General features: G+C 47.6%; 9 non-coding genes across 9 annotated transcripts; all 9 read left to right on the top strand.

Annotated features, from left to right (window-relative positions):
- Nucleotides 1–1650: 1650 nt before the first annotated feature.
- trnam-cau (transfer RNA methionine (anticodon CAU)) lies at nt 1651–1723 on the top strand. The gene has a single exon. It is a non-coding gene; the product is annotated as a tRNA-Met (tRNA).
- Nucleotides 1724–3611: 1888 nt separating this feature from the next.
- Nucleotides 3612–3684, top strand: trnam-cau (transfer RNA methionine (anticodon CAU)). The gene has a single exon. It is a non-coding gene; the product is annotated as a tRNA-Met (tRNA).
- Nucleotides 3685–5572: 1888 nt separating this feature from the next.
- On the top strand, nt 5573–5645 carry trnam-cau (transfer RNA methionine (anticodon CAU)). Its single transcript has one exon. It is a non-coding gene; the product is annotated as a tRNA-Met (tRNA).
- Nucleotides 5646–9480: 3835 nt separating this feature from the next.
- trnam-cau (transfer RNA methionine (anticodon CAU)) lies at nt 9481–9553 on the top strand. The gene has a single exon. It is a non-coding gene; the product is annotated as a tRNA-Met (tRNA).
- Nucleotides 9554–18102: 8549 nt separating this feature from the next.
- Nucleotides 18103–18175, top strand: trnai-uau (transfer RNA isoleucine (anticodon UAU)). The gene has a single exon. It is a non-coding gene; the product is annotated as a tRNA-Ile (tRNA).
- A 1889-nt stretch (nt 18176–20064) lies between these two features.
- On the top strand, nt 20065–20137 carry trnam-cau (transfer RNA methionine (anticodon CAU)). The gene has a single exon. It is a non-coding gene; the product is annotated as a tRNA-Met (tRNA).
- Nucleotides 20138–22026: 1889 nt separating this feature from the next.
- trnam-cau (transfer RNA methionine (anticodon CAU)) lies at nt 22027–22099 on the top strand. The gene has a single exon. It is a non-coding gene; the product is annotated as a tRNA-Met (tRNA).
- Nucleotides 22100–23986: 1887 nt separating this feature from the next.
- On the top strand, nt 23987–24059 carry trnam-cau (transfer RNA methionine (anticodon CAU)). Its single transcript has one exon. It is a non-coding gene; the product is annotated as a tRNA-Met (tRNA).
- A 1874-nt stretch (nt 24060–25933) lies between these two features.
- On the top strand, nt 25934–26006 carry trnam-cau (transfer RNA methionine (anticodon CAU)). The gene has a single exon. It is a non-coding gene; the product is annotated as a tRNA-Met (tRNA).
- The last annotated feature ends 1488 nt before the right edge of the window (nt 26007–27494 follow it).

Genomic DNA, 27494 nt, shown 5'->3' with positions numbered 1-27494 from the left:
CCACCATGCTAATCCAGCTCTCTAACATTTGCAACAATTCCCCCAACTTGGCTGTGTTTTCATGTTTCTGGCTGCCCAGGATCACGTCAGTCTCTGTCTCCAAGATACTCGAAAAACGGCAGAGCAATTCTGCTTTGGCTGTGCCTGCTACCTCAACACAGCGATTTTTCAAATCGACTCAACGTGACCAAGCAACTGCAGCTTGTACCACCAGCAGAATGGAAAACCACAGTGGCCGGGTAATGATCAGTGAGGGGCCTGAAGGTGCGTATTAGAAAAACTGGGAGGGAAATTTGCAGTCAGCACAAGTGGAAGGGAGCAGTCGACACCCCTGCCTCAGTGATAGAAATCTTCCTTTGCTTGCAGGTGAGTGCCTACTTTTTGGATGCACTGCTGCTCAAAGGAACTCCTGCTGGCACGCAGATGGAATTGCAGCAGCATCACCACCGTGTTGTCGACTGCCTTCCTCCAGGAAAAGATGTTTCCTCTGCCTTGACAGCAACATGTTAAGCTATAATTCAGCTATTCATTTGGCAATACAGTTTCTACCAAAGCATAGTTTATCACACACTTACTTCTCAAAGTGCACCCATAAATTGTATTCGCTATTCAAGCAGCAAGCTAGCGTTGACTTTGGTGTATTAACGCCTCCGGTCTTCTGCTGTACCAACTGAGCCATTGAGGCAAAGCCTCAAAATCCACAGTGTTTGTTCAATGTTGACCGTTCACCTTTTAGCCCTTGAGGCCATTATCTGCATTTTAAAGCCAAAGCTGTGGGTACACTTTGAGCAGCCAGTAGGTTGTGCCTCCTTTTAAATGCACAATGTTTCTGACACTATCTCAATTAATGTCTTCCTCCCTCTCTCCCTCAATTGTTTCAGCATGCATTGCTTTGTGACGGGGATTGTTTAGCGTATCCCTTTTAGCCCTTGTGGGCTTCACCTTCATCTTAATGACAAAGGTGTGGGCACACTGTGAATGGCCAGCTTCTCCTTGCAGGTTGCGCCTGTGTTCTAAGGGATAACGTGTCTGAGTCTGCATCGCAAGCTGATGTATTTTTCTCTAAGCTGCCTCAATGTTTTCTGAAGATTTTTCACTTTGGCAGGATGCAGACTGTAAGGATGGCAAAACTGGTCATGCTGTCTGCAGAGCAATTCAGTGCATGCCTCCTTATCGCAGTAGGCAGCACATCAATCCCATCATTTGAAGTTCCTGAGGATAATCTTCAGGGAGGGCAGCATTGTGTTCAAACGATTTCCAACCTCTGATGTCACTTTGCCATCTCTGCTGTTGGCAGAAAGGAAGGCAACTTGCTTGCAGCAGCCCTCCAAATGATTGGTCTTCTCTGTGCAGCAGCATGAGGAAAATGTATTTAAATTTGTGAACTGTGGTTTGAATGAAACAACTGATGGTCGTGACGTTTTGTCTCTTGTGTAAAATCTAGTGGAGAATGTGGGCATTGATCCCACTACCTCTCACATGCAAAGCTAACGCTCTGCCACTTGAGCTAATTCCCCCGAGTCGGCACCAAATGTGTGCCAATTGTCCTCACTTTCTGCAAAATGATGTTGTAACAGCAGTAGAATTGTGCATGGGGGCTCCCTGATGCCTCAACAAAGTATATGTTATAACAAACACCAACAAACAGAAGCCTTCTTAGCGCAGTAGGCAGCGCGTCAGTCTCATAATCTGAAGGTCCTGAGTTCAATCCTCAGAGAGGGCAGATTTTTATTTAAAAATCCTTCGCGTTTTCCACTTATTTCATATTCCCATCTCCGCCGCTGATAGAAATGCAGACAACCTGCTTGCAGCAGCTCTGCAAATCATTCGGCATCACTGTGTTGTGGCAGATGAAAAACATCTGAAAGTGCCTCACCACTGCTTGCAATGAAACGACCGGTGAGCCTGATGCTTTGCCCAAAGGGAAAATTAATGTGAAGAATGTGGCCATCTATCTGACTCCACCATGCTAATCCAGCTCTCTAACATTTGCAACAATTCCCCCAACTTGGCTGTGTTTTCATGTTTCTGGCTGCCCAGGATCACTTCAGTCTCTGTCTCCAAGATACTCGAAAAACGGCAGAGCAATTCTTCTTTGGCTATGCCTGCTACCTCAACACAGCGATTTTTCGAATCGACTCAACGTGACCAAGCAACTGCAGCTTGTACCACCAGCAGAATGGAAAACCACAGTGGCCGGGTAATGATCAGTGAGGGGCCTGAAGGTGCGTATTAGAAAAACTGGGAGGGAAATTTGCAGTCAGCACAAGTGGAAGGGAGCAGTCGACACCCCTGCCTCAGTGATAGAAATCTTCCTTTGCTTGCAGGTGAGTGCCTACTTTTTGGATGCACTGCTGCTCAAAGGAACTCCTGCTGGCACGCAGATGGAATTGCAGCAGCATCACCACCGTGTTGTCGACTGCCTTCCTCCAGGAAAAGATGTTTCCTCTGCCTTGACAACAACATGTTAAGCTATAATTCAGCTATTCATTTGGCAATACAGTTTCTACCAAAGCATTGTTTATCACACACTTACTTCTAAAAGTGCACCCATAAATTGTATTCGCCATTCAAGAAGCGACCTAGCGTTGACTTTGGTGTATTAACGCCTCGGGTCTTCTGCTGTACCAACTGAGCCATTGAGGCTAAGCCTCAAAATCCACAGTGTTTGTTCAATGTTGACCGTTCACCTTTTAGCCCTTGAGGCCATTATCTGCATTTTAAAGCCAAAGCTGTGGGTACACTTTGAGCAGCCAGTAGGTTGGGCCTCCTTTTAAATGCACAATGTTTCTGACACTATCTCAATTAATGTCTTCCTCCCTCTCTCCCTCAATTGTTTCAGCATGCATTGCTTTGTGACGGGGATTGTTTAGCGTATCCCTTTTAGCCCTTGTGGGCTTCACCTTCATCTTAATGACAAAGGTGTGGGCACACTGTGAATCGCCAGCTTCTCCTTGCAGGTTGCGCCTGTGTTCTAAAGGATAACGTGTCTGAGTCTGCATCGCAAGCTGATGTATTTTTCTCTAAGCTGCCTCAATGTTTTCTGAAGATTTTTCACTTTGGCAGGATGCAGACTGTAAGGATGGCAAAACTGGTCATGCTGTCTGCAGAGCAATTCAGTGCATGCCTCCTTATCGCAGTAGGCAGCACATCAATCCCATCATTTGAAGTTCCTGAGGATAATCTTCAGGCAGGGCAGCATTGTGTTCAAACGATTTCCAACCTCTGATGTCACGTTGCCATCTCTGCTGTTGGCAGAAAGGAAGGCAACTTGCTTGCAGCAGCCCTCCAAATGATTGGTCTTCTCTGTGCAGCAGCATGAGGAAAATGCATTTAAATGTGTGAACTGTGGTTTGAATGAAACAACTGATGGTCGTGACGTTTTGCCTCTTGTGTAAAATCTAGTGGAGAATGTGGGCATCGATCCCACTACCTCTCACATGCGTAGCGAGCGCTCTGCCACTTGAGCTAATTCCCCCTGGTCGGCACCAAATGTGTGCCAATTGTCCTCACTTTCTGCAAAATGATGTTGTAACAGCAGTAGAATTGTGCATGGGGGCTCCCTGATGCCTCAACAAAGTATATGTTATAACAAACACCAACAAACAGAAGCCTACTTCGCGCAGTAGGCAGCGCGTCAGTCTCATAATCTGAAGGTCCTGAGTTCAATCCTCAGAGAGGGCAGATTTTTATTTAAAAATCCTTCGCCTTTTCCACTTATTTCATATTCCCATCTCCGCCGCTGATAGAAATGCAGACAACCTGCTTGCAGCAGCTCTGCAAATCATTCGGCATCACTGTGTTGTGGCAGATGAAAAGCATCTGAAAGTGCCTCTCCACTGCTTGCAATGAAACGACCGGTGAGCCTGATGCATTGCCCAAAGGGAAAATTAATGTGAAGAATGTGGCCATCTATCTGACTCCACCATGCTAATCCAGCTCTCTAACATTTGCAACAATTCCCCCAACTTGGCTGTGTTTTCATGTTTCTGGCTGCCCAGGATCACGTCAGTCTCTGTCTCCAAGATACTCGAAAAACGGCAGAGCAATTCTGCTTTGGCTGTGCCTGCTACCTCAACACAGCGATTTTTCAAATCGACTCAACGTGACCAAGCAACTGCAGCTTGTACCACCAGCAGAATGGAAAACCACAGTGGCCGGGTAATGATCAGTGAGGGGCCTGAAGGTGCGTATTAGAAAAACTGGGAGGGAAATTTGCAGTCAGCACAAGTGGAAGGGAGCAGTCGACACCCCTGCCTCAGTGATAGAAATCTTCCTTTGCTTGCAGGTGAGTGCCTACTTTTTGGATGCACTGCTGCTCAAAGGAACTCCTGCTGGCACGCAGATGGAATTGCAGCAGCATCACCACCGTGTTGTCGACTGCCTTCCTCCAGGAAAAGATGTTTCCTCTGCCTTGACAGCAACATGTTAAGCTATAATTCAGCTATTCATTTGGCAATACAGTTTCTACCAAAGCATAGTTTATCACACACTTACTTCTCAAAGTGCACCCATAAATTGTATTCGCTATTCAAGCAGCAAGCTAGCGTTGACTTTGGTGTATTAACGCCTCCGGTCTTCTGCTGTACCAACTGAGCCATTGAGGCAAAGCCTCAAAATCCACAGTGTTTGTTCAATGTTGACCGTTCACCTTTTAGCCCTTGAGGCCATTATCTGCATTTTAAAGCCAAAGCTGTGGGTACACTTTGAGCAGCCAGTAGGTTGTGCCTCCTTTTAAATGCACAATGTTTCTGACACTATCTCAATTAATGTCTTCCTCCCTCTCTCCCTCAATTGTTTCAGCATGCATTGCTTAGTGACGGGGATTGTTTGGCGTATCCCTTTTAGCCCTTGTGGGCTTCACCTTCATCTTAATGACAAAGGTGTGGGCACACTGTGAATGGCCAGCTTCTCCTTGCAGGTTGCGCCTGTGTTCTAAGGGATAACGTGTCTGAGTCTGCATCGCAAGCTGATGTATTTTTCTCTAAGCTGCCTCAATGTTTTCTGAAGATTTTTCACTTTGGCAGGATGCAGACTGTAAGGATGGCAAAACTGGTCATGCTGTCTGCAGAGCAATTCAGTGCATGCCTCCTTATCGCAGTAGGCAGCACATCAATCCCATCATTTGAAGTTCCTGAGGATAATCTTCAGGGAGGGCAGCATTGTGTTCAAACGATTTCCAACCTCTGATGTCACTTTGCCATCTCTGCTGTTGGCAGAAAGGAAGGCAACTTGCTTGCAGCAGCCCTCCAAATGATTGGTCTTCTCTGTGCAGCAGCATGAGGAAAATGTATTTAAATTTGTGAACTGTGGTTTGAATGAAACAACTGATGGTCGTGACGTTTTGTCTCTTGTGTAAAATCTAGTGGAGAATGTGGGCATTGATCCCACTACCTCTCACATGCAAAGCTAACGCTCTGCCACTTGAGCTAATTCCCCCGAGTCGGCACCAAATGTGTGCCAATTGTCCTCACTTTCTGCAAAATGATGTTGTAACAGCAGTAGAATTGTGCATGGGGGCTCCCTGATGCCTCAACAAAGTATATGTTATAACAAACACCAACAAACAGAAGCCTTCTTCGCGCAGTAGGCAGCGCGTCAGTCTCATAATCTGAAGGTCCTGAGTTCAATCCTCAGAGAGGGCAGATTTTTATTTAAAAATCCTTCGCCTTTTCCACTTATTTCATATTCCCATCTCCGCCGCTGATAGAAATGCAGACAACCTGCTTGCAGCAGCTCTGCAAATCATTCGGCATCACTGTGTTGTGGCAGATGAAAAACATCTGAAAGTGCCTCACCACTGCTTGCAATGAAACGACCGGTGAGCCTGATGCTTTGCCCAAAGGGAAAATTAATGTGAAGAATGTGGCCATCTATCTGACTCCACCATGCTAATCCAGCTCTCTAACATTTGCAACAATTCCCCCAACTTGGCTGTGTTTTCATGTTTCTGGCTGCCCAGGATCACTTCAGTCTCTGTCTCCAAGATACTCGAAAAACGGCACAGCAATTCTTCTTTGGCTATGCCTGCTACCTCAACACAGCGATTTTTCGAATCGACTCAACGTGACCAAGCAACTGCAGCTTGTACCACCAGCAGAATGGAAAACCACAGTGGCCGGGTAATGATCAGTGAGGGGCCTGAAGGTGCGTATTAGAAAAACTGGGAGGGAAATTTGCAGTCAGCACAAGTGGAAGGGAGCAGTCGACACCCCTGCCTCAGTGATAGAAATCTTCCTTTGCTTGCAGGTGAGTGCCTACTTTTTGGATGCACTGCTGCTCAAAGGAACTCCTGCTGGCACGCAGATGGAATTGCAGCAGCATCACCACCGTGTTGTCGACTGCCTTCCTCCAGGAAAAGATGTTTCCTCTGCCTTGACAACAACATGTTAAGCTATAATTCAGCTATTCATTTGGCAATACAGTTTCTACCAAAGCATTGTTTATCACACACTTACTTCTAAAAGTGCACCCATAAATTGTATTCGCCATTCAAGAAGCGACCTAGCGTTGACTTTGGTGTATTAACGCCTCGGGTCTTCTGCTGTACCAACTGAGCCATTGAGGCTAAGCCTCGAAATCCACAGTGTTTGTTCAATGTTGACCGTTCACCTTTTAGCCCTTGAGGCCATTATCTGCATTTTAAAGCCAAAGCTGTGGGTACACTTTGAGCAGCCAGTAGGTTGGGCCTCCTTTTAAATGCACAATGTTTCTGACACTATCTCAATTAATGTCTTCCTCCCTCTCTCCCTCAATTGTTTCAGCATGCATTGCTTTGTGACGGGGATTGTTTAGCGTATCCCTTTTAGCCCTTGTGGGCTTCACCTTCATCTTAATGACAAAGGTGTGGGCACAATGTGAATCGCCAGCTTCTCCTTGCAGGTTGCGCCTGTGTTCTAAAGGATAACGTGTCTGAGTCTGCATCGCAAGCTGATGTATTTTTCTCTAAGCTGCCTCAATGTTTTCTGAAGATTTTTCACTTTGGCAGGATGCAGACTGTAAGGATGGCAAAACTGGTCATGCTGTCTGCAGAGCAATTCAGTGCATGCCTCCTTATCGCAGTAGGCAGCACATCAATCCCATCATTTGAAGTTCCTGAGGATAATCTTCAGGGAGGGCAGCATTGCGTTCAAACGATTTCCAACCTCTGATGTCACGTTGCCATCTCTGCTGTTGGCAGAAAGGAAGGCAACTTGCTTGCAGCGGCCCTCCAAATGATTGGTCTTCTCTGTGCAGCAGCATGAGGAAAATGCATTTAAATGTGTGAACTGTGGTTTGAATGAAACAACTGGTGGTCGTGACGTTTTGTCTGTTGAGTAAAATCTCGCGGAGAATGTGGGCATTGATCCCACTACCTCTCACATGCAAAGCGAGCGCTCTGCCACTTGAGCTAATTCCCCCTGGTCGGCACCAAACGTGTGCCAATTGTCCTAACTTTCTGGAAAATGATGTTGTAACAGCAGTAGAATTGTGCATTGGGGCTCCCTGATGCCTCAACAAAGTATATGTTATAACAAACACCAACAAACGGAAGCCTTCTTAGCGCAGAAGGCAGCGTGTCAGTCTCATAATCTGAAGGTCCTGAATTCAATCCTCAGAGAGTGCAGATTTTTATTAAAAAATCCTTCGCGTTTTCCACTTATTTCATATTCCCATCTCCGCCGCTGATAGAAATGCAGACAACCTGCTTGCAGCAGCTCTGCAAATCATTCGGCATCACTGTGTTGTGGCAGATGAAAAACATCTGAAAGTGCCTCACCACTGCTTGCAATGAAACGACCGGGGAGCCTGATGCTTTGCCCAAAGGGAAAATCAATGTGAAGAATGTGGCCATCTATCTGGCTCCACCATGCTAATCCAGCTCTCTAACATTTGCAACAATTCCCCCAACTTGGCTGTGTTTTCATGTTTCTGGCTGCCCAGGATCACTTCAGTCTCTGTCTCCAAGATACTCGAAAAACGGCAGAGCAATTCTGCTTTGGCTATGCCTGCTACCTCAACACAGCGATTTTTCGAATCGACTCAACGTGACCAAGCAACTGCAGCTTGTACCACCAGCGGAATGGAAAACCACAGTGGCCGGGTAATGATCAGTGAGGGGCCTGAAGATTCGTATTAGAAAAACTGGGAGGGAAATTTGCAGTCAGCACAAGTGGAAGGGAGCAGTCGACACCCCTGCCTCAGTGATAGAAATCTTCCTTTGCTTGCAGGTGAGTGCCTACTTTTTGGATGCATTGCTGCTCAAAGGAACTACTGCTGGCACGCAGATGGAATTGCAGCAGCATCACCACCGTGTTGTCGACTGCCTTCCTCCAGGAAAAGATGTTTCCTCTGCCTTGACAACAACATGTTAAGCTATAATTCAGCTATTCATTTGGCAATGTAGTTTCTACCAAAGCATTGTTTATCACACGCTTACTTCTAAATGTGCACCCATAAATTGTATTCGCCATTCAAGAAGCGACCTAGCGTTGACTTTGGTGTATTAACGCCTCGGGTCTTCTGCTGTACCAACTGAGCCATTGAGGCAAAGCCTCAAAATCCACAGTGTTTGTTCAATGTTGACCGTTCACCTTTTAGCCCTTGAGGCCATTATCTGCATTTTAAAGCCAAAGCTGTGGGTACACTTTGAGCAGCCAGTAGGTTGGGCCTCCTTTTAAATGCACAATGTTTCTGACACTATCTCAATTAATGTCTTCCTCCCTCTCTCCCTCAATTGTTTCAGCATGCATTGCTTTGTGACGGCGATTGTTTAGCGTATCCCTTTTAGCCCTTGTGGGCTTCACCTTCATCTTAATGACACTGTGAATCGCCAGCTTCTCCTTGCAGGTTGCGCCTGTGATCTAAAGGATAACGTGTCTGAGTCTGCATCGCAAGCTGATGTATTTTTCTCTAAGCTGCCTCAATGTTTTCTGAAGATTTTTCACTTTGGCAGGATGCAGACTGTAAGGATGGCAAAACTGGTCATGCTGTCTGCAGAGCAATTCAGTGCATGCCTCCTTATCGCAGTAGGCAGCACATCAATCCCATCATTTGAAGTTCCTGAGGATAATCTTCAGGGAGGGCAGCATTGTGTTCAAACGATTTCCAACCTCTGATGTCACTTTGCCATCTCTGCTGTTGGCAGAAAGGAAGGCAACTTGCTTGCAGCAGCCCTCCAAATGATTGGTCTTCTCTGTGCAGCAGCATGAGGAAAATGCATTTAAATTTGTGAACTGTGGTTTGAATGAAACAACTGATGGTCGTGACGTTTTGTCTCTTGTGTAAAATCTAGTGGAGAATGTGGGCATTGATCCCACTACCTCTCACATGCAAAGCTAACGCTCTGCCACTTGAGCTAATTCCCCCGAGTCGGCACCAAATGTGTGCCAATTGTCCTCACTTTCTGCAAAATGATGTTGTAACAGCAGTAGAATTGTGCATGGGGGCTCCCTGATGCCTCAACAAAGTATATGTTATAACAAACACCAACAAACAGAAGCCTTCTTAGCGCAGTAGGCAACGCGTCAGTCTCATAATCTGAAGGTCCTGAGTTCAATCCTCAGAGAGGGCAGATTTTTATTTAAAAATCCTTCGCCTTTTCCACTTATTTCATATTCCCATCTCCGCCGCTGATAGAAATGCAGACAACCTGCTTGCAGCAGCTCTGCAAATCATTCGGCATCACTGTGTTGTGGCAGATGAAAAACATCTGAAAGTGCCTCACCACTGCTTGCAATGAAACGACCGGTGAGCCTGATGCTTTGCCCAAAGGGAAAATTAATGTGAAGAATGTGGCCATCTATCTGACTCCACCATGCTAATCCAGCTCTCTAACATTTGCAACAATTCCCCCAACTTGGCTGTGTTTTCATGTTTCTGGCTGCCCAGGATCACTTCAGTCTCTGTCTCCAAGATACTCGAAAAACGGCAGAGCAATTCTGCTTTGGCTATGCCTGCTACCTCAACACAGCGATTTTTCGAATCGACTCAACGTGACCAAGCAACTGCAGCTTGTACCACCAGCGGAATGGAAAACCACAGTGGCCGGGTAATGATCAGTGAGGGGCCTGAAGGTAATGATCAGTGAGGGAGCAGTCGACACCCTTTTGGCTAAGATCAAGTGTAGTCTCATTTGATCGAGGGAAGCTGAGGATTTCGATGTCGATCGTGGATTGGAGAACTTGGAGGGATTGAAGTCGTAAAAGAGGAAACGTTTGGAGCTTGGCTGCTATTGGTGGATCTACATGCTGGCCTAAACCTCTGGTTTAGGCCTAACGCCGATACAGTTTCACACCCAACGAACGAGCTGTGGATGCAGCTGCATCCCGACCACCAGGCTGGGGAGTGCGAAACACTGTCCGATTCACAGTGAAGAAAACGGAAGGAGAGTCACCTTTGGATCGGATACTCTTCGTGAAGCGGGTGCTGCTCGAGTGTTGTGGGTTTAAAGCAACAGAAATCTTCTGCTTGCAAAGCTTCCCCAAGAATGGCTTCTTTGATGTCACCTTCAAGAGCGTCGCAGCGTGCATCAAATTCTTGAACGTCTTCAAGGAAAAAGGTAACCAGAGTCCCCTGTCGATCCTGACTGCGGAGCCTCTGTTTACGCTACCGGCACAGCGAAATCGGGTTGTTACACTGCACACGTACAACCCCCACGTCCCTGTGTCTGATGTGCTCACGTTCCTCGCCAGGTACGCTGAGCTGAAAAGTGACAGCGTGCAAGTGAAAGACACCTTCGGCATCTGGACAAGTGAGCACCAGGTCAAGGTGACCCTAAGAACGGACAGCAACGGAGCCATCCTGCATCCCCCCTCCAATTTCGCTATTGGAGTAAATCGTGGCTACCTCTACTACGTGGGACAGCCACGAGTATGCCACACCTGTGGCAAAACGGGGCATGTTGCCACAAACTGCAGTGTGACCTTCTGCAAGAACTGCAGGCAGGAGGGACACATGACTAAGGACTGCAAGGAAGACAAGTGCTGCAACCTGTGTGGGGAGGCCGGCCATCTTTACAGGGCCTGCCCGAAACGCGGGGCGACATATGCACAGATCATCAGCAGCGGTGTCAAAAAGGCGACCAGAGAGGAGGTGCATACACCCTCCACCGAAAAAGACACCACGGTTCAGAATGAGGAAAAGCAACAGAAGGGCCCCCAACAAAAAGAGGAGGCCCCAGCACCTCCTGACAACCCAACCCCAGCCCCATCTGATGAGGAACACTCAATGGAAGAGGAAGAGGATGGGACAAAGAATAAAGAGCCCTGGGAAACCGTGAACAGGGACAAACGAAAGAGAAAACAAAAAAACAAACTGAAGAACCCCCTGAGGGGTAGTGGCAAAAAGCGACACCTCTCAGCCGGCGCACTTAGTGCCGACACCTCATCCGATGAGGGAAAACAGGACAAGAATCGGCCTCAGATAAAGAGGCAAAGCACCAACGTGGAACGGAAGGCACAGACCCCCCAGACCACCGACCGGGAAGAAAACAAGGTCACAGACCAACCCCCAATAGCAACGAGCAGCAACAACCCAGGTGAAGACCGGCCTGCAACCCCAACACCTACTGACTGCCACGACGAACCCCAGGGCTACACCAACCCCCAATGCATCTGCATCAAAATCACGGGGCCAGTACGGACCAGAACAGTTTTCTCAGCCCTGCAACTGTGCTAAAGTTTGCGAGCACCACCGGCATGCTGGGGAACATTCAACAGCTGGAACAGCCAACTGTATAGACTCTGGACTCTTGAGACTGGTAAATCTATCTTTTTATAATGGGTTTAAAAATTGCATCCATAAATGTGCGAAGCATCAAAGATACTTCGCGGTGTGTAGCCACACTCAACTATTTGGCAAATGTAAAAGCTGACCTACTGTTCCTGCAGGAGTGCGGAATTCCGCACCTCAGCAACTACAGGCGCTGGTCGAGCTGGTGGTCCCACGGGCCATCCATCTGGTCAGGAGGAAACGACTGCCGCTCCTCCGGCCTGGGTATTCTGCTGCGGGGAGGCAACTTCACCATCTCCGACGTTAAGGAGGTGGTGGGCGGGCGCCTCCTCGTAGCAGACGTGAAATACAAAAACACCCCGCTCAGACTTATTAATGTGTACGCCCCGGCCGTAAAAAGTGAGCGGCTGGCAGTTCTCCAGCAACTCCCACTGCTGTTGGCCACCTCCAAGCCGGTCATCCTGGGTGGTGACTTCAACTGCATCATCGATGCGGCTGGACGATCCAGCAAAGCCGACAGCAAACTAGACGCTACGTCCAGACTCCTGATGGAAGCGGTAAAAGACGCCAAGCTGCTCGACGTCTGCAGCAACCCTGCAGACGGCGCGCAGCGTAGATACACATGGTCACGGCCAGACGGGTCCGTCCGCTCCAGGATAGACTTCTTTTTTGTGTCCCGAGCTTTCACGGTCAGGTCCACCGACGTAACGCCGGTGTTCTTCTCTGACCACTGCCTCCTATTGGCCGACTGCCACCTGCAGGAAGACCAGGGGGTATGCAGGGGGACGTGGAAGCTAAATGTAAAACTGCTGACCCCTGAGAACATCGAGGAACTCAGGAGGGATTACAAAGGTTGGAGAACCGTGAAACCCCTCTTTGAGGCCCCACATCTCTGGTGGGAAGCAATCAAGGGGAATATCAAGAGGTTTTTCATCCTCAAGGGCGTTCAAAAGGTGAGAGAGAGACGAGGGGTCATGTCCAGGCTCCAGAAAAGTATGCAAAATTTGCTCCAGCTGCAGTCGATGGGGGTGGATGTCAAGGAGGATCTCCAAGAGGTGAAGAGCCAGCAAGCCTCGCTCTACACCTCGGAGGCCTCCAAGGTTATCTTCCGTTCCAGAGTCCGCTCCGTGGAGCAGGACGAAAAGTGCTCACGCTTCTTCTTCCAAAAGGTGCACAGAGAGACCTCTGTGATCAGCAGCCTGAAGGAAGAAGATGGCTCTGAAAAGTCATCGCAGTCTGACATCCTGAGGATCAGCCAATCCTTTTATGCCGGACTGTATGACCTGAAGCCAACAGATAGCACTGTTTCCCAGACCTTCCTGTCGATTATCACGGAGGTCATAGGCGACAGCGAGCTGGAAAACCTGGACAAACCACTAACTCTGGACGAGCTGACAAAGGCCGCCAAGTCCTTTGAGACGAGTAAAACTCCCAGAAGCGACGGCTTACCGGTTGAGTTGTATTCGGCTCTGTGGGACTGGATGGGCCCAGACCTGCTGGAAGTGTACGAGAGTATGCTTCTGGAAGGCAGCATGTCAGAGTCCATGAGGAAAGGCATCATCACCCTCATCTACAAGCAGAAGGGGGAAAGGGAAGAAATTCGAAATTGGCGACCCATTTCACTGTTGAATGTGGACTACAAAATTCTAGCAAAGGTCATCGCCAATCGGGTCAGGTCTGCTCTGGAGTCGAGGCCATGTTCTTTGGGAACTGGGCCGACCGGTCCTTTATCCCCTTCACTGTCAGGTCAGATTACCTGAAGGTGCTGGGGATATGGTTCGGAGCTGCTGGGGTGTGCACCAAAAACTGGGAGGAGCGCATAGGAAAGGTAAGACAGAAACTGGGCTGGTGGGAGCAACGCTCCCTCTCCATTGCGGGCAAAAACCTGGTCATCAGGTGTGAGGTACTCTCGGTGCTACTGTACGTGGCGCAGGTCTGGCCCATAACCCGACCCTACGCCACAGCAGTCACCCGGGCCATCTTCAAATTTATCTGGCGATCCAAGATGGACCGTGTCCGAAGGGACACCATGTACAAACCTCTGGAGAAGGGAGGGCGGAACATACCCAACGCCTCCCTCATCCTGTTGGCCACCTTTGTGTCCAGCTGCATCAAGCTGTGCGTGGACCCCCAGTATGCAAACACCAAGTGTCACTACATACTGAGGTTCTACCCCGGTGATACGAAGGATGGGCCTGGCCTCATTGCCGCGGAACGCTCCAAGTAGTTGGACCGTACTGTACCACCTGTCCTTCGTGGAAAAGGTTTTGAAGAAAAACACCTTTGACCACAAGGCAATGAAGCAGTGGTCAGCACGTAATGTCCTCGAGGCCCTCAGGGAAAAGGAGACCGTGGAGGACGTTGGATGGTTCCCTGAGCAGACTGCCAGAGTCATCTGGCAGAACGCCTCATCACCAGAACTTTCAAACAAGCACCAAGACCTAGCTTGGCTGGTGGTGAGAAAGGCCCTCCCTGTCAGATTCTTCATGCACACCCGAAGGCTCTGCACCAATGCACGCTGCCCTCGGAGTGGCTGTGGGGGAAATGAGACGGTCACACACCTCCTTGTGGAATGTGCCTTTGCAAAGAAGGTCTGGAGAGAGATGCAGTGGTATTTGTCAAGGTTTATCCCAAACAGATCTGTGACACAGGACTCTGTGCTCTACGGACTGTTTCCAGGGACACACACCGAGACAAATATCAACTGCTGCTGGAAGGTCATCAACTCGGTAAAAGACGCTCTTTGGTCTGCCCGAAACTTGCTGATCTTCCAGTGCAAAGAATTGTCCTCGACCGAGTGTTGCAGACTGGCACATTCCAAGGTCCAGGACTACGTGCTGAGGGACGCACTCAAGCTTGGGGCAGCTGCCGCCAAGGCGCAATGGGGAAAGACCACTGTGTAAAGTCTTTCCAGCAAATGTACACCGAGGGGCACGTAACAGTGTAAAGCCCCTCGGTCTGGGCAACCAACACTCCAATGTATAAAACAAACATGCCACTGTAAATATTTAAGAAGGAATTGTAATGTAAAGAGTGATATGTGTACGACAATATCAAAATTGAATGAAAGAAAGTCAAGGCAACATGTCACCCTGCCGGAAATGTACAGTCAAGACAATTTGAAATGTTTCTGTAATGCTCATGATAACTTTTTATGAATAAAGTATATTTTTGTGAAAAATAAAATCCTGCTGGCACGCAGATGGAATTGCAGCAGCATCACCACCGTGTTGTCGACTGCCTTCTTCCAGGAAAAGATGTTTCCTCTGCCTTGACAACAACATGTTAAGCTATAATTCAGCTATTCATTTGGCAATACAGTTTCTACCAAAGCATAGTTTATCACACACTTACTTCTCAAAGTGCACCCATAAATTGTATTCGCTATTCAAGCAGCAAGCTAGCGTTGACTTTGGTGTATTAACGCCTCCGGTCTTCTGCTGTACCAACTGAGCCATTGAGGCAAAGCCTCAAAATCCACAGTGTTTGTTCAATGTTGACCGTTCACCTTTTAGCCCTTGAGGCCATTATCTGCATTTTAAAGCCAAAGCTGTGGGTACACTTTGAGCAGCCAGTAGGTTGGGCCTCCTTTTAAATGCACAATGTTTCTGACACTATCTCAATTAATGTCTTCCTCCCTCTCTCCCTCAATTGTTTCAGCATGCATTGCTTTGTGACGGGGATTGTTTAGCGTATCCCTTTTAGCCCTTGTGGGCTTCACCTTCATCTTAATGACAAAGGTGTGGGCACACTGTGAATCGCCAGCTTCTCCTTGCAGGTTGCGCCTGTGTTCTAAGGGATAACGTGTCTGAGTCTGCATCGCAAGCTGATGTATTTTTCTCTCAGCTGCCTCAATGTTTTCTGAAGATTTTTCACTTTGGCAGGATGCAGACTGTAAGGATGGCAAAACTGGTCATGCTGTCTGCAGAGCAATTCAGTGCATGCCTCCTTATCGCAGTAGGCAGCACATCAATCCCATCATTTGAAGTTCCTGAGGATAATCTTCAGGGAGGGCAGCATTGTGTTCAAACGATTTCCAACCTCTGATGTCACGTTGCCATCTCTGCTGTTGGCAGAAAGGAAGGCAACTTGCTTGCAGCAGCCCTCCAAATGATTGGTCTTCTCTGTGCAGCAGCATGAGGAAAATGCATTGAAATGTGTGAACTGTGGTTTGAATGAAACAACTGGTGGTCGTGAAGTTTTGTCTCTTGAGTAAAATCTAACGGAGAATGTGGGCATTGATCCCACTACCTCTCACATGCAAAGCGAGCGCTCTGCCACTTGAGCTAATTCCCCCTGTTCGACGCCAAATGTGTGCCAATTGTCCTAACTTTCTGGAAAATGATGTTGTAACAGCAGTAGAATTGTGCATAGGGGCTCCCTGATGCCTCAACAAAGTATATGTTATAACAACCACCAACAAATGGAAGCCTTCTTAGCGCAGAAGGAAGCGTGTCAGTCTCATAATCTGGAGGTTCGGAGTTCAATCCTCAGAGAGGGCAGATTTTTATTAAAAAATCCTTCGCGTTTTCCACTTATTTCATATTCCCATCTCCGCCGCTGATAGAAATGCAGACAACCTGCTTGCAGCAGCTCTGCAAATCATTCGGCATCACTGTGTTGTGGCAGATGAAAAACATCTGAAAGTGCCTCACCACTGCTTGCAATGAAACGACCGGGGAGCCTGATGCTTTGCCCAAAGGGAAAATCAATGTGAAGAATGTGGCCATCTATCTGGCTCCACCATGCTAATCCAGCTCTCTAACATTTGCAACAATTCCCCCAACTTGGCTGTGTTTTCATGTTTCTGGCTGCCCAGGATCACTTCAGTCTCTGTCTCCAAGATACTCGAAAAACGGCAGAGCAATTCTGCTTTGGCTATGCCTGCTACCTCAACACAGCGATTTTTCGAATCGACTCAACGTGACCAAGCAACTGCAGCTTGTACCACCAGCGGAATGGAAAACCACAGTGGCCGGGTAATGATCAGTGAGGGGCCTGAAGATTCGTATTAGAAAAACTGGGAGGGAAATTTGCAGTCAGCACAAGTGGAAGGGAGCAGTCGACACCCCTGCCTCAGTGATAGAAATCTTCCTTTGCTTGCAGGTGAGTGCCTACTTTTTGGATGCATTGCTGCTCAAAGGAACTCCTGCTGGCACGCAGATGGAATTGCAGCAGCATCACCACCGTGTTGTCGACTGCCTTCCTCCAGGAAAAGATGTTTCCTCTGCCTTGACAACAACATGTTAAGCTATAATTCAGCTATTCATTTGGCAATGCAGTTTCTACCAAAGCATTGTTTATCACACACTTACTTCTAAAAGTGCACCCATAAATTGTATTCGCCATTCAAGTAGCGACCCAGCGTTGACTTTGGTGTATTAACGCCTCGGGTCTTCTGCTGTACCAACTGAGCCATTGAGGCAAAGCCTCAAAATCCACAGTGTTTGTTCAATGTTGACCGTTCACCTTTTAGCCCTTGAGGCCATTATCTGCATTTTAAAGCCAAAGCTGTGGGTACACTTTGAGCAGCCAGTAGGTTGTGCCTCCTTTTAAATGCACAATGTTTCTGACACTATCTCAATTCATGTCTTCCTCCCTCTCTCCCTCAATTGTTTCAGCATGCATTGCTTTGTGACGGGGATTGTTTAGCGTATCCCTTTTAGCCCTTGTGGGCTTCACCTTCATCTTAATGACAAAGGTGTGGGCACACTGTGAATCGCCAGCTTCTCCTTGCAGGTTGCGCCTGTGTTCTAAAGGATAACGTGTCTGAGTCTGCATCGCAAGCTGATGTATTTTTCTCTAAGCTGCCTCAATGTTTTCTGAAGATTTTTCACTTTGGCAGGATGCAGACTGTAAGGATGGCAAAACTGGTCATGCTGTCTGCAGAGCAATTCAGTGCATGCCTCCTTATCGCAGTAGGCAGCACATCAATCCCATCATTTGAAGTTCCCGAGGATAATCTTCAGGGAGGGCAGCATTGTGTTCAAACGATTTCCAACCTCTGATGTCACGTTGCCATCTCTGCTGTTGGCAGAAAGGAAGGCAAATTGCTTGCAGCAGCCCTCCAAATGATTGGTCTTCTCTGTGCAGCAGCATGAGGAAACTGCATTTAAATGTGTGAACTGTGGTTTGAATGAAACAACTGATGGTCGTGACGTTTTGTCTCTTGTGTAAAATCTAGTGGAGAATGTGGGCATTGATCCCACTACCTCTCACATGCAATGCAAGCGCTCTGCCACTTGAGCTAATACCCCCTAGTCGGCACCAAATGTGCGCCAATTGTCCTCACTTTCTGCAAAATGATGTTGTAACAGCAGTAGAATTGTGCATGGGGGCTCCCTGATGCCTCAACAAAGTATATGTTATAACAAACGCCAACAAATAGAAGCCTTCTTAGCGCAGTAGGTAGCGCGTCAGTCTTATAATCTGAAGGTCCTGAGTTCAATCCTCTGAGAGGGCAGATTTTTATTTAAAAATCCTTCGCCTTTTCCACTTATTTCATATTCCCATCTCCGCCGCTGAGAGAAATGCAGACAACCTGCTTGCAGCAGCTCTGCAAATCATTCGGCATCACTGTGTTGTGGCAGATGAAAAACATCTGAAAGTGCCTCACCACTGCTTGCAATGAAACGACCGGTGAGCCTGATGCTTTGCCCAAAGGGAAAATTAATGTGAAGAATGTGGCCATCTATCTGACTCCACCATGCTAATCCAGCTCTCTAACATTTGCAACAATTCCCCCAACTTGGCTGTGTTTTCATGTTTCTGGCTGCCCAGGATCACTTCAGTCTCTGTCTCCAAGATACTCGAAAAATGGCAGAGCAATTCTGCTTTGGCTATGCCTGCTACCTCAACACAGCGATTTTTCGAATCGACTCAACGTGACCAAGCAACTGCAGCTTGTACCACCAGCAGAATGGAAAACGACAGTGGCCGGGTAATGATCAGTGAGGGGCCTGAAGGTGCGTATTAGAAAAACTGGGAGGGAAATTTGCAGTCAGCACAAGTGGAAGGGAGCAGTCGACACCCCTGCCTCAGTGATAGAAATCTTCCTTTGCTTGCAGGTGAGTGCCGACTTTTTGGATGCACTGCTGCTCAAAGGAACTCCTGCTGGCACGCAGATGGAATTGCAGCAGCATCACCACCGTGTTGTCGAATGCCTTCCTCCAGGAAAAGATGTTTCCTCTGCCTTGACAACAACATGTTAAGCTATAATTCAGCTATTCATTTGGCAATACAGTTTCTACCAAAGCATAGTTTATCACACACTTACTTCTCAAAGTGCACCCATAAATTGTATTCGCTATTCAAGCAGCAAGCTAGCGTTGACTTTGGTGTATTAACGCCTCCGGTCTTCTGCTGTACCAACTGAGCCATTGAGGCAAAGCCTCAAAATCCACAGTGTTTGTTCAATGTTGACCGTTCACCTTTTAGCCCTTGAGGCCATTATCTGCATTTTAAAGCCAAAGCTGTGGGTACACTTTGAGCAGCCAGTAGGTTGGGCCTCCTTTTAAATGCACAATGTTTCTGACACTATCTCAATTAATGTCTTCCTCCCTCTCTCCCTCAATTGTTTCAGCATGCATTGCTTTGTGACGGGGATTGTTTACCGTATCCCTTTTAGCCCTTGTGGGCTTCACCTTCATCTTAATGACAAAGGTGTGGGCACACTGTGAATCGCCAGCTTCTCCTTTCAGGTTGCGCCTGTGTTCTAAGGGATAACGTGGCTGAGTCTGCATCGCAAGCTGATGTATTTTTCTCTAAGCTGCCTCAATGTTTTCTGAAGATTTTTCACTTTGGCAGGATGCAGACTGTAAGGATGTCAAAACATGGTCATGCTGTCTGCAGAGCAATTCAGTGCATGCCTCCTTATCGCAGTAGGCAGCACATCAATCCCATCATTTGAAGTTCCTGAGGATAATCTTCAGGGAGGGCAGCATTGTGTTCAAACGATTTCCAACCTCTGATGTCACGTTGCCATCTCTGCTGTTGGCAGAAAGGAAGGCAACTTGCTTGCAGCAGCCCTCCAAATGATTGGTCTTCTCTGTGCAGCAGCATGAGGAAAATGCATTTAAATGTGTGAACTGTGGTTTGAATGAAACAACTGGTGGTCGTGACGTTTTGTCTCTTGAGTAAAATCTAGTGGAGAATGTGGGCACCGATCCCACTACCTCTCACATGCAAAGCGAGCGCTCTGCCACTTGAGCTAATTCCCCCTGGTCGGCACCAAATGTGTGCCAATTGTCCTCACTTTCTGGAAAATGATGTTGTAACAGCAGTAGAATTGTGCATGGGGGCTCCCTGATGCCTCAACAAAGTATATGTTATAACCAACACCAACAAACGGAAGCCTTCTTAGCGCAGTAGGCAGCGTGTCAGTCTCATAATCTGAAGGTCCTGAGGTCAATCCTCAGAGAGGGCAGATTTTTATTAAAAACTCCTTCGCCTTTTCCACTTATTTCATATTCCCATCTCCGCCGCTGATAGAAATGCAGGCAACCTGCTTGCAGCAGCTCTGCAAATCATTTGGCATCACTGTGTTGTGGCAGATGAAAAACATCTGAAAGTGCCTCACCACTGCTTGCAATGAAACGACGGGGGAGCCTGATGCTTTGCCCAAAGGGAAAATTAATGTGAAGAATGTGGCCATCTATCTGACTCCACCATGCTAATCCAGCTCTCTAACATTTGCAACAATTCCCCCAACTTGGCTGTGTTTTCATGTTTCTGGCTGCCCAGGATCACTTCAGTCTCTGTCTCCAAGATACTCGAAAAACGGCAGAGCAATTCTGCTTTGGCTATGCCTGCTACCTCAACACAGCGATTTTTCGAATCGACTCAACGTGACCAAGCAACTGCAGCTTGTACCACCAGTAGAATGGAAAACCACAGTGGCCGGGTAATGATCAGTGAGGGGCCTGAAGGTGCGTATTAGAAAAACTGGGAGGGAAATTTGCAGTCAGCACAAGTGGAAGGGAGCAGTCGACACCCCTGCCTCAGTGATAGAAATCTTCCTTTGCTTGCAGGTGAGTGCCTACTTTTTGGATGCACTGCTGCTCAAAGGAACTCCTGCTGGCACGCAGATGGAATTGCAGCAGCATCACCACCGTGTTGTCGACTGCCTTCCTCCAGGAAAAGATGTTTCCTCTGCCTTGACAACAACATGTTAAGCTATAATTCAGCTATTCATTTGGCAATACAGTTTCTACCAAAGCATTGTTTATCACACACTTACTTCTAAAAGTGCACCCATAAATTGTATTCGCCATTCAAGAAGCGACCTAGCGTTGACTTTGGTGTATTAACGCCTCGGGTCTTCTGCTGTACCAACTGAGCCATTGAGGCAAAGCCTCAAAATCCACAGTGTTTGTTCAATGTTGACCGTTCACCTTTTAGCCCTTGAGGCCATTATCTGCATTTTAAAGCCAAAGCTGTGGGTCCACTTTGAGCAGCCAGTAGGTTGTGCCTCCTTTTAAATGCACAATGTTCCTGACACTATCTCAATTAATGTCTTCCTCCCTCTCACCCTCAATTGTTTCAGCATGCATTGCTTTGTGACGGGGATTGTTTAGCGTATCCCTTTTAGCCCTTGTGGGCTTCACCTTCATCTTAATGACAAAGGTGTGGGCACACTGTGAATCGCCAGCTTCTCCTTGCAGGTTGCGCCTGTGTTCTAAGGGATAACGTGGCTGAGTCTGCATCGCAAGCTGATGTTTTTTTCTCTAAGCTGCCTCAATGTTTACTGAAGATTTTTCACTTTGGCAGGATGCAGACTGTAAGGGTGTCAAAACATGGTCATGCTGTCTGCAGAGCAATTCAGTGCATGCCTCCTTATCGCAGTAGGCAGCACATCAATCCCATCATTTGAAGTTCCTGAGGATAATCTTCAGGGAGGGCAGCATTGTGTTCAAACGATTTCCAACCTCTGATGTCACGTTGCCATCTCTGCTGTTGGCAGAAAGGAAGGCAACTTGCTTGCAGCAGCCCTCCAAATGATTGGTCTTCTCTGTGCAGCAGCATGAGGAAAGTGCATTGAAATGTGTGAACTGTGGTTTGAATGAAACAACTGGTGGTCGTGACGTTTTGTCTCTTGAGTAAAATCTAGTGGAGAATTTGGGCATCAATCCCACTACCTCCCACATGCAAAGCTAGCGCTCTGCCACTTGAGCTAATTCCCCCTGGTCGGCACCAAATGTGTGCCAATTGTCCTCACTTTCTGCAAAATGATGTTGTGACAGCAGTAGAATTGTGCATGGGGGCTCCCTGATGCCTCAACAAAGTATATGTTATAACAAAGACTGGCACGCAGAAGCCTTCTTAGCGCAGTAGGCAGCGCGTCAGTCTCATAATCTGAAGGTCCTGAGTTCAATCCTCAGAGAGGGCAGATTTTTATTTAAAAATCCTTCGCCTTTTCCACTTATTTCATATTCCCATCTCCGCCGCTGATAGAAATGCAGACAACCTGCTTGCAGCAGCTCTGCAAATCATTCGGCATCACTGTGTTGTGGCAGATGAAAAACGTCTGAAAGTGCCTCACCACTGCTTGCAATGAAACGACCGGTGAGCCTGATGCTTTGCCCAAAGGGAAAATTAATGTGAAGAATGTGGCCATCTATCTAACTCCACCATGCTAATCCAGCTCTCTAACATTTGCAACAATTCCCCCAACTTGGCTGTGTTTTCATGTTTCTGGCTGCCCAGGATCACTTCAGTCTCTGTCTCCAAGATACTCGAAAAACGGCAGAGCAATTCTGCTTTGGCTATGCCTGCTACCTCAACACAGCGATTTTTCGAATCGACTCAACGTGACCAAGCAACTGCAGCTTGTACCACCAGTAGAATGGAAAACCACAGTGGCCGGGTAATGATCAGTGAGGGGCCTGAAGGTGCGTATTAGAAAAACTGGGAGGGAAATTTGCAGTCAGCACAAGTGGAAGGGAGCAGTCGACACCCCTGCCTCAGTGATAGAAATCTTCCTTTGCTTGCAGGTGAGTGCCTACTTTTTGGATGCACTGCTGCTCAAAGGAACTCCTGCTGGCACGCAGATGGAATTGCAGCAGCATCACCACCGTGTTGTCGACTGCCTTCCTCCAGGAAAAGATGTTTCCTCTGCCTTGACAACAACATGTCAAGCTATAATTCAGCTATTCATTTGGCAATACAGTTTCTACCAAAGCATTGTTTATCACACACTTACTTCTAAAAGTGCACCCATAAATTGTATTCGCCATTCAAGAAGCGACCTAGCGTTGACTTTGGTGTATTAACGCCTCGGGTCTTCTGCTGTACCAACTGAGCCATTGAGGCAAAGCCTCAAAATCCACAGTGTTTGTTCAATGTTGACCGTTCACCTTTTAGCCCTTGAGGCCATTATCTGCATTTTAAAGCCAAAGCTGTAGGTACAATTTGAGCAGCCAGTAGGTTGTGCCTCCTTTTAAATGCACAATGTTTCTGACACTATCTCAATTAATGTCTTCCTCCCTCTCTCCCTCAATTGTTTCAGCATGCATTGCTTTGTGACGGGGATTGTTTAGCGTATCCCTTTTAGCCCTTGTGGGCTTCACCTTCATCTTAATGACAAAGGTGTGGGCACACTGTGAACGCCAGCTTCTCCTTGCAGGTTGCGCCTGTGTTCTAAGGGATAACGTGTCTGAGTCTGCATCGCAAGCTGATGTATTTTTCTCTAAGCTGCCTCAATGTTTTCTGAAGATTTTTCACTTTGGCAGGATGCAGACTGTAAGGATGGCAAAACTTGTCATGCTGTCTGCAGAGCAATTCAGTGCATGCCTCCTTATCGCAGTAGGCAGCACATCAATCCCATCATTTGAAGTTCCTGAGGATAATCTTCAGGGAGGGCAGCATTGTGTTCAAACGATTTCCAACCTCTGATGTCACGTTGCCATCTCTGCTGTTGGCAGAAAGGAAGGCAACTTGCTTGCAGCGGCCCTCCAAATGATTGGTCTTCTCTGTGCAGCAGCATGAGGAAAATGCATTTAAATGTGTGAACTGTGGTTTGAATGAAACAACTGGTGGTCGTGACGTTTTGTCTGTTGAGTAAAATCTCGCGGAGAATGTGGGCATTGATCCCACTACCTCTCACATGCAAAGCGAGCGCTCTGCCACTTGAGCTAATTCCCCCTGGTCGGCACCAAACGTGTGCCAATTGTCCTAACTTTCTGGAAAATGATGTTGTAACAGCAGTAGAATTGTGCATTGGGGCTCCCTGATGCCTCAACAAAGTATATGTTATAACAAACGCCAACAAACGGAAGCCTTCTTAGCGCAGAAGGCAGCGTGTCAGTCTCATAATCTGAAGGTCCTGAGTTCAATCCTCAGAGAGTGCAGATTTTTATTAAAAAATCCTTCGCGTTTTCCACTTATTTCATATTCCCATCTCCGCCGCTGATAGAAATGCAGACAACCTGCTTGCAGCAGCTCTGCAAATCATTCGGCATCACTGTGTTGTGGCAGATGAAAAACATCTGAAAGTGCCTCACCACTGCTTGCAATGAAACGACCGGGGAGCCTGATGCTTTGCCCAAAGGGAAAATCAATGTGAAGAATGTGGCCATCTATCTGGCTCCACCATGCTAATCCAGCTCTCTAACATTTGCAACAATTCCCCCAACTTGGCTGTGTTTTCATGTTTCTGGCTGCCCAGGATCACTTCAGTCTCTGTCTCCAAGATACTCGAAAAACGGCAGAGCAATTCTGCTTTGGCTATGCCTGCTACCTCAACACAGCGATTTTTCGAATCGACTCAACGTGACCAAGCAACTGCAGCTTGTACCACCAGCGGAATGGAAAACCACAGTGGCCGGGTAATGATCAGTGAGGGGCCTGAAGATTCGTATTAGAAAAACTGGGAGGGAAATTTGCAGTCAGCACAAGTGGAAGGGAGCAGTCGACACCCCTGCCTCAGTGATAGAAATCTTCCTTTGCTTGCAGGTGAGTGCCTACTTTTTGGATGCATTGCTGCTCAAAGGAACTACTGCTGGCACGCAGATGGAATTGCAGCAGCATCACCACCGTGTTGTCGACTGCCTTCCTCCAGGAAAAGATGTTTCCTCTGCCTTGACAACAACATGTTAAGCTATAATTCAGCTATTCATTTGGCAATGTAGTTTCTACCAAAGCATTGTTTATCACACGCTTACTTCTAAATGTGCACCCATAAATTGTATTCGCCATTCAAGAAGCGACCTAGCGTTGACTTTGGTGTATTAACGCCTCGGGTCTTCTGCTGTACCAACTGAGCCATTGAGGCAAAGCCTCAAAATCCACAGTGTTTGTTCAATGTTGACCGTTCACCTTTTAGCCCTTGAGGCCATTATCTGCATTTTAAAGCCAAAGCTGTGGGTACACTTTGAGCAGCCAGTAGGTTGGGCCTCCTTTTAAATGCACAATGTTTCTGACACTATCTCAATTAATGTCTTCCTCCCTCTCTCCCTCAATTGTTTCAGCATGCATTGCTTTGTGACGGCGATTGTTTAGCGTATCCCTTTTAGCCCTTGTGGGCTTCACCTTCATCTTAATGACACTGTGAATCGCCAGCTTCTCCTTGCAGGTTGCGCCTGTGATCTAAAGGATAACGTGTCTGAGTCTGCATCGCAAGCTGATGTATTTTTCTCTAAGCTGCCTCAATGTTTTCTGAAGATTTTTCACTTTGGCAGGATGCAGACTGTAAGGATGGCAAAACTGGTCATGCTGTCTGCAGAGCAATTCAGTGCATGCCTCCTTATCGCAGTAGGCAGCACATCAATCCCATCATTTGAAGTTCCTGAGGATAATCTTCAGGGAGGGCAGCATTGTGTTCAAACGATTTCCAACCTCTGATGTCACTTTGCCATCTCTGCTGTTGGCAGAAAGGAAGGCAACTTGCTTGCAGCAGCCCTCCAAATGATTGGTCTTCTCTGTGCAGCAGCATGAGGAAAATGCATTTAAATTTGTGAACTGTGGTTTGAATGAAACAACTGATGGTCGTGACGTTTTGTCTCTTGTGTAAAATCTAGTGGAGAATGTGGGCATTGATCCCACTACCTCTCACATGCAAAGCTAACGCTCTGCCACTTGAGCTAATTCCCCCGAGTCGGCACCAAATGTGTGCCAATTGTCCTCACTTTCTGCAAAATGATGTTGTAACAGCAGTAGAATTGTGAATGGGGGCTCCCTGATGCCTCAACAAAGTATATGTTATAACAAACACCAACAAACAGAAGCCTTCTTAGCGCAGTAGGCAGCGCGTCAGTCTCATAATCTGAAGGTCCTGAGTTCAATCCTCAGAGAGGGCAGATTTTTATTTAAAAATCCTTCGCCTTTTCCACTTATTTCATATTCCCATCTCCGCCAGTGATAGAAATGCAGACAACCTGCTTGCAGCAGCTCTGCAAATCATTCGGCATCACTGTGTTGTGGCAGATGAAAAACATCTGAAAGTGCCTCACCACTGCTTGCAATGAAACGACCGGTGAGCCTGATGCTTTGCCCAAAGGGAAAATTAATGTGAAGAATGTGGCCATCTATCTGACTCCACCATGCTAATCCAGCTCTCTAACATTTGCAACAATTCCCCCAACTTGGCTGTGTTTTCATGTTTCTGGCTGCCCAGGATCACTTCAGTCTCTGTCTCCAAGATACTCGAAAAACGGCAGAGCAATTCTGCTTTGGCTATGCCTGCTACCTCAACACAGCGATTTTTCGAATCGACTCAACGTGACCAAGCAACTGCAGCTTGTACCACCAGCGGAATGGAAAACCACAGTGGCCGGGTAATGATCAGTGAGGGGCCTGAAGGTAATGATCAGTGAGGGAGCAGTCGACACCCTTTTGGCTAAGATCAAGTGTAGTCTCATTTGATCGAGGGAAGCTGAGGATTTCGATGTCGATCGTGGATTGGAGAACTTGGAGGGATTGAAGTCGTAAAAGAGGAAACGTTTGGAGCTTGGCTGCTATTGGTGGATCTACATGCTGGCCTAAACCTCTGGTTTAGGCCTAACGCCGATACTGTTTCACACCCAACGAACGAGCTGTGGATGCAGCTGCATCCCGACCACCAGGCTGGGGAGTGCGAAACACTGTCCGATTCACAGTGAAGAAAACGGAAGGAGAGTCACCTTTGGATCGGATACTCTTCGTGAAGCGGGTGCTGCTCGAGTGTTGTGGGTTTAAAGCAACAGAAATCTTCTGCTTGCAAAGCTTCCCCAAGAATGGCTTCTTTGATGTCACCTTCAAGAGCGTCGCAGCGTGCATCAAATTCTTGAACGTCTTCAAGGAAAAAGGTAACCAGAGTCCCCTGTCGATCCTGACTGCGGAGCCTCTGTTTACGCTACCGGCACAGCGAAATCGGGTTGTTACACTGCACACGTACAACCCCCACGTCCCTGTGTCTGATGTGCTCACGTTCCTCGCCAGGTACGCTGAGCTGAAAAGTGACAGCGTGCAAGTGAAAGACACCTTCGGCATCTGGACAAGTGAGCACCAGGTCAAGGTGACCCTAAGAACGGACAGCAACGGAGCCATCCTGCATCCCCCCTCCAATTTCGCTATTGGAGTAAATCGTGGCTACCTCTACTACGTGGGACAGCCACGAGTATGCCACACCTGTGGCAAAACGGGGCATGTTGCCACAAACTGCAGTGTGACCTTCTGCAAGAACTGCAGGCAGGAGGGACACATGACTAAGGACTGCAAGGAAGACAAGTGCTGCAACCTGTGTGGGGAGGCCGGCCATCTTTACAGGGCCTGCCCGAAACGCGGGGCGACATATGCACAGATCATCA

Source organism: Scyliorhinus torazame, chromosome 11 (genome assembly GCF_047496885.1).
Source record: "Scyliorhinus torazame isolate Kashiwa2021f chromosome 11, sScyTor2.1, whole genome shotgun sequence".
Classification (NCBI taxonomy): Eukaryota; Metazoa; Chordata; class Chondrichthyes; order Carcharhiniformes; family Scyliorhinidae; genus Scyliorhinus; species Scyliorhinus torazame.
Note: the sequence above shows the minus strand (reverse complement) of the source record. Positions and strands in the feature narration are given on the sequence as shown.